A 10709-nucleotide genomic window follows, 5' to 3' on the forward strand; every position below is an offset into this window, starting at 1 on the left:
CACTGGGCTCGCACGTCCTGCACACACCACACACACGCGCGTACACACACCAGTCCCAATCTCCGAATCCGCTTTGGGGAGCACCTTACTTTACACTACAGGGTTTTTGCTTGGCATCTGCCTGCACTGATAAATATCTCCCGGCAGCCAGAGATGCAGGAGGGAAAAAAAAAAATTCTCCGAAGCATCCCTTTGGACCCCACTCCCGAGGGAACAGCCCTGAACGTTTCCTTGGATGTGCTGAAGCCACAAGGTGAAGATACCAGTCTCAGAGCAACAGTGTGCTCCTGATTGCAGAACCTGCCTTTGCTCCTAACTCGAGGGGTCTCAGAGGAAATAACCTGCCTATTGCCAGCCAGAGAGCAGACTCCCTCTACCCTGGTATTGTGCTAATTCCAAGGCAGCAGTCAGCTCATGAGAAACACAAAGACCGTTCTTAGTCTCTAGCTAATAGTTCTTTGCTGGGAAATAGAAGCACACAAGAGAATCCTTGGTTTGGTTCTGGAAGATTCAGCTTCTGCACAGGTGTAGCAGCCAATGCTAGCACAAACCTGCACAGGCAGATAGTTTATTTCCACTCATAAGCAAAGAAAGCTGTTCCACCACTCATGAACTCACCAGATAATGAATGTTTTTGTTTTTTTTTTAAGTTCTCCCCCAGGAAATTGATAGTCCCAAAGGCATTTGGAAAAAGGAGCCCAAGGAGTCCCACATACCACTAGTCTCTATTTTCCTCTGAAATATGTGCAGATTTCAGTCCCAAACAATAGTATAACATTGCTCACAGCAACAGGACCACAGCAAATTTCAGGGTGGTGGTTTTTCCTGAATCCATCCTTAGGACAATCGTCTGTATTTTACCGGCGTTTAACACCTGGGGTGTTATCTTTGCTATTAAGTGGCAGAAAGGTAAAGGTGCCAAAGCCTTTCTCGTGAACTAGTTCAGAAGGCTTCAGAACAGACTATCGACAAGTCAAATCAGCTTTATTTCAGGTTTCAAATGTGCCTTGGGAATCTTAATTCAGGCAAAACTCAACCAGTCGAACACAAAAAAGTTGTCTTCAAAGTGCCTGGTTTTCAACGTGATCATAATTGGGGAACTTTTAAAGGATGTTTCTTTTCTTACCTTTTACTATGTGTTATTGCTAATAAAATTGCCTAAGAGTTTTTGTTGAAATAGTTAAGAGGACATTTGCCCTGATGCAAGATTTGCACACCTTTCTTCACAGTTAAGTCTGCTCTATGTGTTCCCTAGCATTAGCATTTTGATGATATTTTCCAAGATAATGGTCACAGTGTTTACACAGAAAATACTAGGTCCCGCTGAGTCAAAAGACAATGAACCAAGTATAGTTTGAAAATGAAATGTCATCCTTCTAATGGAAAACTACTGAACTTCAAAATGAGCCTATGAGTATAAGTAGATGATGGTGGTACGTTTTTATTTTTTTAAACAATGCAGTGTGACTGTGTTCTCGGAAATGGGCAGCCAAGGGAATACCAGAATAAAACCTACAACAGGTCAATTATCTCTGTCTCATGACACCATGCTCTCAGAAGAGATGCTCTAGATACACCGTGGCAATTATCTACCTGTGCATTGGCCTGTCAGTAGTCAATTCCAACCTCAGTGATTTGCATTCAAGGTTTTCAAAGTCAGTTCCTAAACTATTTTCTAGACAATGGGGTGTGGTAGTACAGGGGTTCTCATAGTGTAGTCCCTGAACTGGTAGCATCAACATCACCTGGGAACTAGATGCAAGTTCTTGGGCCCCCTCCAGAATCAGAGTGTGGTCAGGGAATCTGAGGTCTCACTTGGCTTCTGGGGGATTCTGACTCTCACTGAAGATGGACTAGCACTATTGCAGGGCATGGCAGTTAGGAGCTAAGTCTCCAAAGAGACTTAAATCCTTGCTCCTGAAGACCTGTGGCATCCTGCACAACTTCCTTAAAGTCACAAAGCCTCAGTGTCCTCATCTATAAAACAGGGATAATATTGCAATCTACTACATACCATTTTGGAAAAGAGTAAGTAAAACACACTGGGTTTCCCTGGTGGCTCTGTGGTAAAGAACATCCGTGCCAAAGCAAGAGACGTAGGTTCGATCCCTGGGTCAGGAAGATCCCCTGGAGAAGAGAATGGCAACCTACTCCAATATTCTTGCTGGGAAATCCCATAGTCAGAGGAGCCTAGTGGGCTACAGTCCATGAGGTCACCAAGTAACAGATGTGACTTAGCGACTGAGCATGAACACAGATGAAATGTGCTATGACTGGCAAAAAATAAGCGCCCAAAGAAAAAAGAAATGGTCACCACCACCAAAATTAGGAATTGTTTCATTTTTGGTACTTAGATAAAATGAAAAAAAAGTGAAAGTTGTTCAGTCACGTCCGACTCTTTGTGACCCCATGGACTATATATAGTCCGTGGAATTCTCTAGGCCAGAATACTGGAGTAGGTAGCCTTTCCCTTCTCCAGGGATCAAATCCAGGTTTCCCCATCACAGGCAGATTCTTTACCAGCTGAGCCACAAGGGAAGCCCAAGAATATTGGAGTGGGTAGCCTATCCCTTCCAGCAGATCTTCCCACCCCAGGAATTGAACCGGGGTCTCCTGCATTGCAGGCGGATTCTTTACCAACTGAGCTATCAGGGAAGCCCCTTAGAAAAAATAGTACTTGTAAAACATGTTTAAAAAAATTTCTCTACTGATTATCTACATCTGGTTTCCAGTATCTTTCTGTGTGTTGGAGATTAAAGTTGGCGGTCACTTGGTTTTGGAGAGTGCTGGTCTTTAACCTCCAAGTTCCCTCAAAAGCTCTTTGAAGCTGGATCTTCCCCATCACACAGCCAACCTTTCCTGGGGAACTGGAGAAGCAGTAGATACTCCAAGCTGGACGCAAGAGAAGAAAAGGCATTTTGTACCCACCAATATAAACACTGATGCTGCTTCTTATCCAAACAGCTTTCTTCTGCAGAAGGAAAAGTTCAAAGCTCTAGGTAAAGACCACTTTGAGAGGGAATGAACAGTAAGTTCTTCACACCAGGGGCTGACAGTGGGTGGCAACTGAATCCAGGTGTGGAGCAGGGGAGAAAAGAATGATCCATGTGTGGCATCCTTCTGAAAATGGACAAATCATGCCGGACAAACCAGCTCCCAGACACACACCCTTGAAGCTGGTCTAAAATTTCCTGGGGAAAGGGAGCTAAATTAAGCTGACTTCAAAATTATCTTGCCTTTTTTTTTTTTTTTAATTTAAGAAGAGGACCTTTTTCCCCCCTCTCTAGCAAAAGAGTTCCTTGCAACACACTGTAATTTCCTGCAGCTCTCTCCGGAGGCTTAAAAAGATGCTTCAGGTGACAGCATGGCTCATACTCCTGGGAGCTCTGCTGCAGACGTAAAAGAGAAATTGTCATTATCCCTGAGGCTCCTGTAGGTTCTCCTTTGAGCAATCAGCAGGAAGAAGAGCACAGTGCCAGGAGGCCAGCACAAAATGCCAAGCCCTGTCTCTGGAAAGAGATAAGCAGTTCTATCACAGCGGCTTCCAGAGGTCCCCTCTGCCCATCAAAGAGACAGAGTCCATTGCACGCTGGTGGATATTTTTAAACTTTCGTCTCTCCACAGCTGAAAAGCCAGTGTGGCTGAATTCTGACAGACCATGTCTGACACAGGGCTTGAGGGGGATGAAAACACGGTCTGGTTCACTGGCTCTCAATTAGGGGCAATTTTGCAAACCCGCCTACAATGTCTGAAGGCATTTTGGGGGATGCTACCAGCCTCTAGTGGGTAGAGGTCAGAGATGTTGCTCAACATCCTACAATGCCCAGGGCAGCCCCCAAAACAGACAGCTCTCCTGCCCAAAACATCAATGGTGTGGACACCAAGGAACCTTGGTCGAGTTCAACCCACACCCTGCTCTTCCTCCTCTCACAGGACTTGTTGGGGGAAACATTCTTCCCTCTTGCTGTTTTCTCCCAAAAAGCAGATTGGAGATGTAACAATCCCTCTATAAAGGTTTTCATACGCTCACAAAGAGCTGTAATGTACTCAAAGCCCATTGAGAAGAAACCGGAATGCCATTTCCTATCATTTTCACATAGCCCTTTAAAAAATATTTATCATAAAAATGAGGCATAGTCATTTTAATCATAAGCTATTTATCTTTTGGCATTTTAATTTTTGGCTTTATCATTCCACTTAAATCGCAGGCTCCTTAGTAGCACTGAGGACTTTCTTTGCACAGGACAAAAACAATCCCCCCTACATCGACCCCAAAGTGGAATGCTGATTCCTCCAGTGGGCCTTGAGTTGCTACAAAGTCTCTCATCACACATAGAATGAGAAAACTGCCCTTTGTCGTTCCCCTTTTCTCTATTGGACTGTAAACCTTTTGAGGAGTCTCCACAGGTGAGTGGAGGTGGGTGGCTGAGTGGCCCTCCTTGTGCAGGAGTGTATCCACGCACTGGAAAACGTTTGGTGACCTTAGGCTCTGCTCACTGCACACCAGTAGTGTCCCCAGTCATGATGCCATCAACAACAAAAAGCACCTCCACACACTTCCAATGACTCCAGGTGGGGTGGTAGCCACGCCCATTCAGAAACCACTGCTGGAAGCTGGGCAAGGGCCTTATTCATACTTGTTTCCCTGGTGGCTGGCACATAACGGGCAATCAATCAATGGTTATTGAACTGACAGATGAAAGACTGTTTGTCTCAAGAGTGAATATAGAAAGAAGTTCATCCATTCCCAAAATACACACTCTTGTTCATTAAAAAAAATTACGTATTGAGTTTGCACTACATGTCAGTCGGGGAACTGAGTGCTTAGAACGCACGAGGACAAAACAGAGACGATTTCTGTCTAACAGGATCTTAGAGAAGGGTGAGAAAGGCAGACATCTGAAGAAGTTATACACAGGAAGCAGGCAGCGCCAAACAGTTACAATAGAGACACATGATGAAGGATGTCGGGGACAGAGGGAGGGCCAGGGAATGCCTCCCTGAGGACATGTTGCTGCAGCTGAGAACTGGAGGCTGAGGAGGGGAGAGCTTGGTGATGAGGGAGGGGACACAAATATCCTGCCAAGGTGGAATGAGCTGTTAAGAACAAGGGCTCTATGGCAAGAGGGATCCTGGATTTGAGGGATGGGAGGGGAAAGGGTTAGAGAGGTTGCTTGAGAAGTAGAAGAGCAGCAAAGTCCAGCTGAGATGTGGCTGCAGAGTTCCAGAGGTGAGAGAAGAAAGGGCTTAACCAGGATCACAGGAATGTCAACATAATGACGTCTACAGGTCCCCCAGATTGGGCCTTACCTATAGGGTGAGAGTTTGACGGGCCAAGGTGCCCTTTCCAATGCAAGCACCTCTTGTGGCCTGTGGGAGGGCTGTCCAACTGTGCAGAGGCAGGCTCCCTGGTCAGGGGGTCAGGATGCCCTGCCTCCTACATCTCGCCCCAGGGAGGAGGCAGGAGGACTGGTAGGATACCAGTTCTGCTCCATTTCCCCTTGAGCCCCCTGACTCCTCTCTCGCTTTCTCTCCTCCTTCCCTTGGGCTGAGAGAGCAAGGAGCATCCTTCAGTCTTGGCCTGAAGCAGGAGGAGGTGGATGGAACATGCAGAGACCTGGAGGGGTGGGTACCAGCCATTATCACCATTGCTGAAGACTGACCAGTAGGCTGGTTAAGTTCTGCAGCTGGCTTTAGGACTCTGAACCACCTTCTGGAACCGTAAAGGGCTAGAACCACTGCAAACTAAACAATATCCAGGAGCAAGGTATTTATCCAGATCTATATTCCTTTCTTTGGCAAACTCATTCCACTCATAGAAGGAAAAAAAAAAGAAAAACTTTCTTAGCTTTCCTCAATAACCTCACCTGTTATTTTATTAAATCAAATTCTCCTGCTCAAAGGGAAGAGGAGGTATGCTATCTTCACTGGATGAAAAGTACAAAAAAAGAAGCAACACATTAGACCCTGCATTGTGTCCATTTTTCTCTAGTTAATCCACTAAACAGACACTGAAGTTTTGCCAAGTCAAGTTTTAGAAGTCACTGCTGCAGATGGGAAAGCACTAGAAGGGATGAAGGTTTCAAGAAAGTCCACGTAGACCAGAGGGAAAGGGCCAATCTTCTTTTCTGTTTTTTATAACTTTTTCTATTTATATATGTTTTAAGCACTTTCAAATGCTTTTTCTCTTTTTTGGCATTTTATTTTTAAAAGAATTTTAATTTCTAAAAATTTTTATTGGGTTATAGTCGATTTACAGTGTTCTGTTAGTCTCTGCTGTACAGCAAAATGAATCAATTATATGTGTACACAAAGCCACTCTTCTTAAGAATCGTTTCCCATATAGGTCATTACAGAGTACTGAGTAGAACTCCCTGTGCTATACAGTAGGTCCTTATCAGTTATCTATTTTATATATAGCAGCACATATATGGGCTGACCTTCTTCTTGAAAGAAGAAAAAATATCAATCTTGTGACTTACCTCCCACCCCCATAATTTGTCACCTTCTATTTATACTTAATTTACATGCACACCAATGACAAAAATAAAATAGAAATACATTGGTCTATATAGCACCCTTTTCTAAATAAATAAAGGCAGCTCTGTACATAGCATCAGTTAATTCACATAATATTCTCCCAAGGTCAAATGGAGAAAGATATTGCTGTCCCCAATTTATGGATAAAGAAACCAAGGCACAGAAGAGCTGGGTGATTTGCTGAAGATCTGTGGAGAAAGCATTTAATAGCATCTTCAATGGCACAGCTGATTTTTCAGTCCTACTTTAATTGAGAAATAAAAGGATTTTTTAAATTTACAAGTTATCATTTGTTTTGGCCTAATACTAAAATGTATAGGGTACGGAGGGCTCCAGGACTTATTTATTACCCAGGAACTTAATATAACAAAATGTCCACCTTTTGGGTTTACTCAATTTAAATAAGAATAAAACAATGATGAGAAGAAAACCAAAATCTGTAATGAAAAGTAACTGAATTTTTTATTCACGATAAGAGAATGGTTACCAAAAACACAGTGACCTTCACTCCTATAAAATAAATGGTATAAGAAAAACAGAAGAATAAATGAAAAATCTTGACTTTCCAAAGATTAACTGTACTACCTATGTACAGACATTGTAGTAAAATGAAAAACAGAAATCAGCCAAGATGAATGGCCTTAAAAGTAGTAAAAACTCTCAAAGCCAGGTATATCTGGCTAGCAAACACATACGGGCAACAGGTTATAAAAACAGATCATTTTCCCATTATTACTAAAAACTACAGAATGGTTTGGCAGGATTATTGCAAAGAATTTCAACTATTTGGCCCTTAAGCAGTAAGAGCTAAATAAAAGCAAAGTCAAGCATTAAAAAAAAAAAAAGACATAAAAGTATTTCTTGTGCGTTGCTATCCTAAAATTAACTTGACGTCGGTAATAGCGACATACTGCTTTCAACTATAAAATGAATTGTGTACAAGAAGATAAAGAGGCCAAAAGCAGCATGCTACATGGCTCAAGGATTATGAATATTTTATAAAGTTGAGACAGCAGCTGTGTATTCTTTAGACCAAGATTTCAGAGAGCTCCAGACAGTAAGTATTTGAGAGGAATGAAGAGACGAACTACATGATCTGGTCTTGAGTCAACAACAGAGGAAGAAAACGGGTTTTATTTCTCAAATACCTAGCACAGAAGGGATTTAAGGTAGACCTCCTTACCCTAAAAGACCCGTTATTATGTTTCAGTCTCGTGGACTTATGGATAATTTTGGCTTATTCTTTATATGCTTATGTATTTTGGCAAATAATGTTGGTCATCTATCTATTAGCCATTTACTCCCTTTTGAGAGTCTCTAATTTTGTGAGATGGAAGGATTTTCTTGGATGAAGCGACTGGTCTAAAAGAAGGCATGACACCCAGTTTAGGCAATATGATATAGAGCAAATCTTTCTAAAGGACTCTAGAAAAGATTTCCCTCTTTGAAGAACTGGAACAACACAAGAATTTTTTTCAGCACATTTCCTGATTCCTGCTTGGGATACTGTTGTATGAAGACATAGTGCTTTGAGCTGTAACAGTCATCTTGTTACCAAGAGGATGTATTAACAGCAAAGACAGTAGAAAAGTGGGTGGAAAAGGTCCAGGTCCTTGATGACACAGCTTACATATCAGACAAACTCAGGAGCAGCCTATTTTCAGATGACTTGTAACGAGATGTAAACAGTGAATGACTGGATATAGCTCAAGCTGCTTTTAGCTGGGTGTTTTGTTACTTTCAATAGATCACATTTCAAAACTCACTACAAAGCTACAGTAATCCAGACAGTGTGGTACTAGCATAAGGGTAGACATACAGATCAACGAAACAGAATCAAGAATCCAGAAATAAACCCTCACATTTATAGTCAACTGATTTTTCACAAAAGTGCCAGTGTAATCCTATGGGAAACACAGTCTTTTTAAAAGTGATGCTGGGACACCTAGAATGAACCTGAACTCCTACCTCACATCATTAATAAAAATTAACTCAACATTGACCACAGAACTAAAAGTCAGAGCTAAATCTATAAAATTCTTAGAAGAAAACAGAATAATATTTATATATTTATGATACTGAGTTTGGCAGTAGTTTCTTAGATATGCCATAAAAAGCATAAGTAACAAAAATAGATAAACTGGTTTCATCAAAATGAAAAACTTTTGTGCTTCAAAAAATGCTATGAAAAAAATGAAAAGACAAGCCATCAACTGGGAAAAAATATTTATAAATCTTATATCTAATTAGGAACTTACATACCAAATACATAATGAAATATACTCAATCATAAAAAGACAAGTAGCCCAGTGAAAAAGTGGGCAAATGATTTAAAGATACATTTCTTTAAAGCAGATATATGAATGCCTAGTAAGCACATGAAGAAGCACTCAACACCATTAATCATTTGGGAATCAAAAATCAAAACCACAATGATATACCACTTCATACCTATTACAAGCGTGATGATCAAAAAATGCACAGTAACAAGTGTTGGTGAGGCTATGGAGAAATTAGGACACATATGTTATTAGCAGTCATTTAAAATCATGTAGCTGCTGTGGAAAAGACTGTCTATTTCTCAAAAAGTTAACCATAGAATTTGAATTGTGACCCAAAAATTCCATTCATAGGTATACACTTCAAATAAGTGAAAACAAGTGTTTTTAAAAAATCTTGAATGAATACTATTCACAATAACCTGAAGGTATAAACAACCCACCTGTCCATCAGCTGATGAGCAGATTTTTAAAAGGTAGTACGTCCATATGAGGAGCCTGGTGAGCTGCTGTCTCTGGGGTCACACAGGGTCGGACAGGACGGAAGCGACTTAGCAGCAGCAGCAGCAGCAGTATGTCCATATAATGTGATATTTAGCAATAAAAAGAAATGAGGTAAATACCCAAGAAAACTGAAAATATTTCCTCACAGAATAACCTGGACATGAATGTTCATTGCAACATTCTTCATAAGAGCTAAAAGTGAAATCAACTCAAATGTTACTTGATGAGTGGCTATATAACACATGGTGTAATTTTCTGTGTGGTCCAGTGGCTAAGACTCTGCACTCGCAATGCAGGGGGCCCAGGTTTGATCCCTGGTCAGGGAACTAGATCCCCTATGTCACAAGTAAGGATCCTTCGTGCCTTAATGAAAATCAAAGATTCTGCATGCTGCAACTAAGTCCCGACATACAAATTAAAAAAAAAAATTTTTTTTTTAAACCAAAGAATGGAGTAGACACATGCTATATTACGGATGAATCTTGAAAACATTCTGAGAAATAGAACAAGCTAGACAAAGAGGCCATAAATACACAGAGAGAGAAGGTGCATTGGTGGTTGTCAAGTGACTAGAGGGATGAAATGGGGAGTGACTGACAATGGGTATGGAGTTTCTTTGCAGGGGGCGGGAGCAGTAATGAAAATTATTTATAATTAAATAGTGGTGATAATTGCACAACCTTGTGATTATATTAAGAAAAACACTACATTGTACACTTTAAAAGGGTGAATTTTGTGGTACATGAATAAATCAAGCAATCAGTAAAAAGTAAGTAAGCCCCCAAAAAAGGATTTATGCTACACATGGATGAATCTCAAAATCACTATGCTAAGTGCAAGAAGCCAGTCATAAAAAAACCACATATTTTACAATTCCATTTATCTAAACTGTCCAGATTATGTAAATCTAAACAATGAGGTACCATTTCACACCAGTCAGAATGGCTGCGATCCAAAAGTCTACGAACAATAAATGCTGGAGAGGGTGTGGAGAAAAGGGAACCCTCTTACACTGTTGGTGGGAATGCAAACTAGTACAGCCACTATGGAGAACATGTGGAGATTCCTTAAAAAACTGGAAATAGAACTGCCTTATGATCCAGCAATCCCACTGCTGGGCATACACACCGAGGAAACCAGAAGGGAAAGAGACACGTGTACCCCAATGTTAATCGCAGCACTGTTTATAATAGCCAGGACATGGAAGCAACCTAGATGTCCATCAGCAGATGAATGGATAAGAAAGCTGTGGTACATATACACAATGGAGTATTACTCAGCCATTAAAAAGAATACATTTGAATCAGTTCTAATGAGGTGGATGAAACTGGAGCCTATTATACAGAGTGAAGTAAGCCAGAAAGAAAAACACCAATACAGTATACT

This window comes from Bison bison, unplaced genomic scaffold (assembly GCF_000754665.1).
Source record: "Bison bison bison isolate TAMUID 2011002044 unplaced genomic scaffold, Bison_UMD1.0 scf7180017864474, whole genome shotgun sequence".
NCBI classification, from domain to species: Eukaryota; Metazoa; Chordata; class Mammalia; order Artiodactyla; family Bovidae; genus Bison; species Bison bison.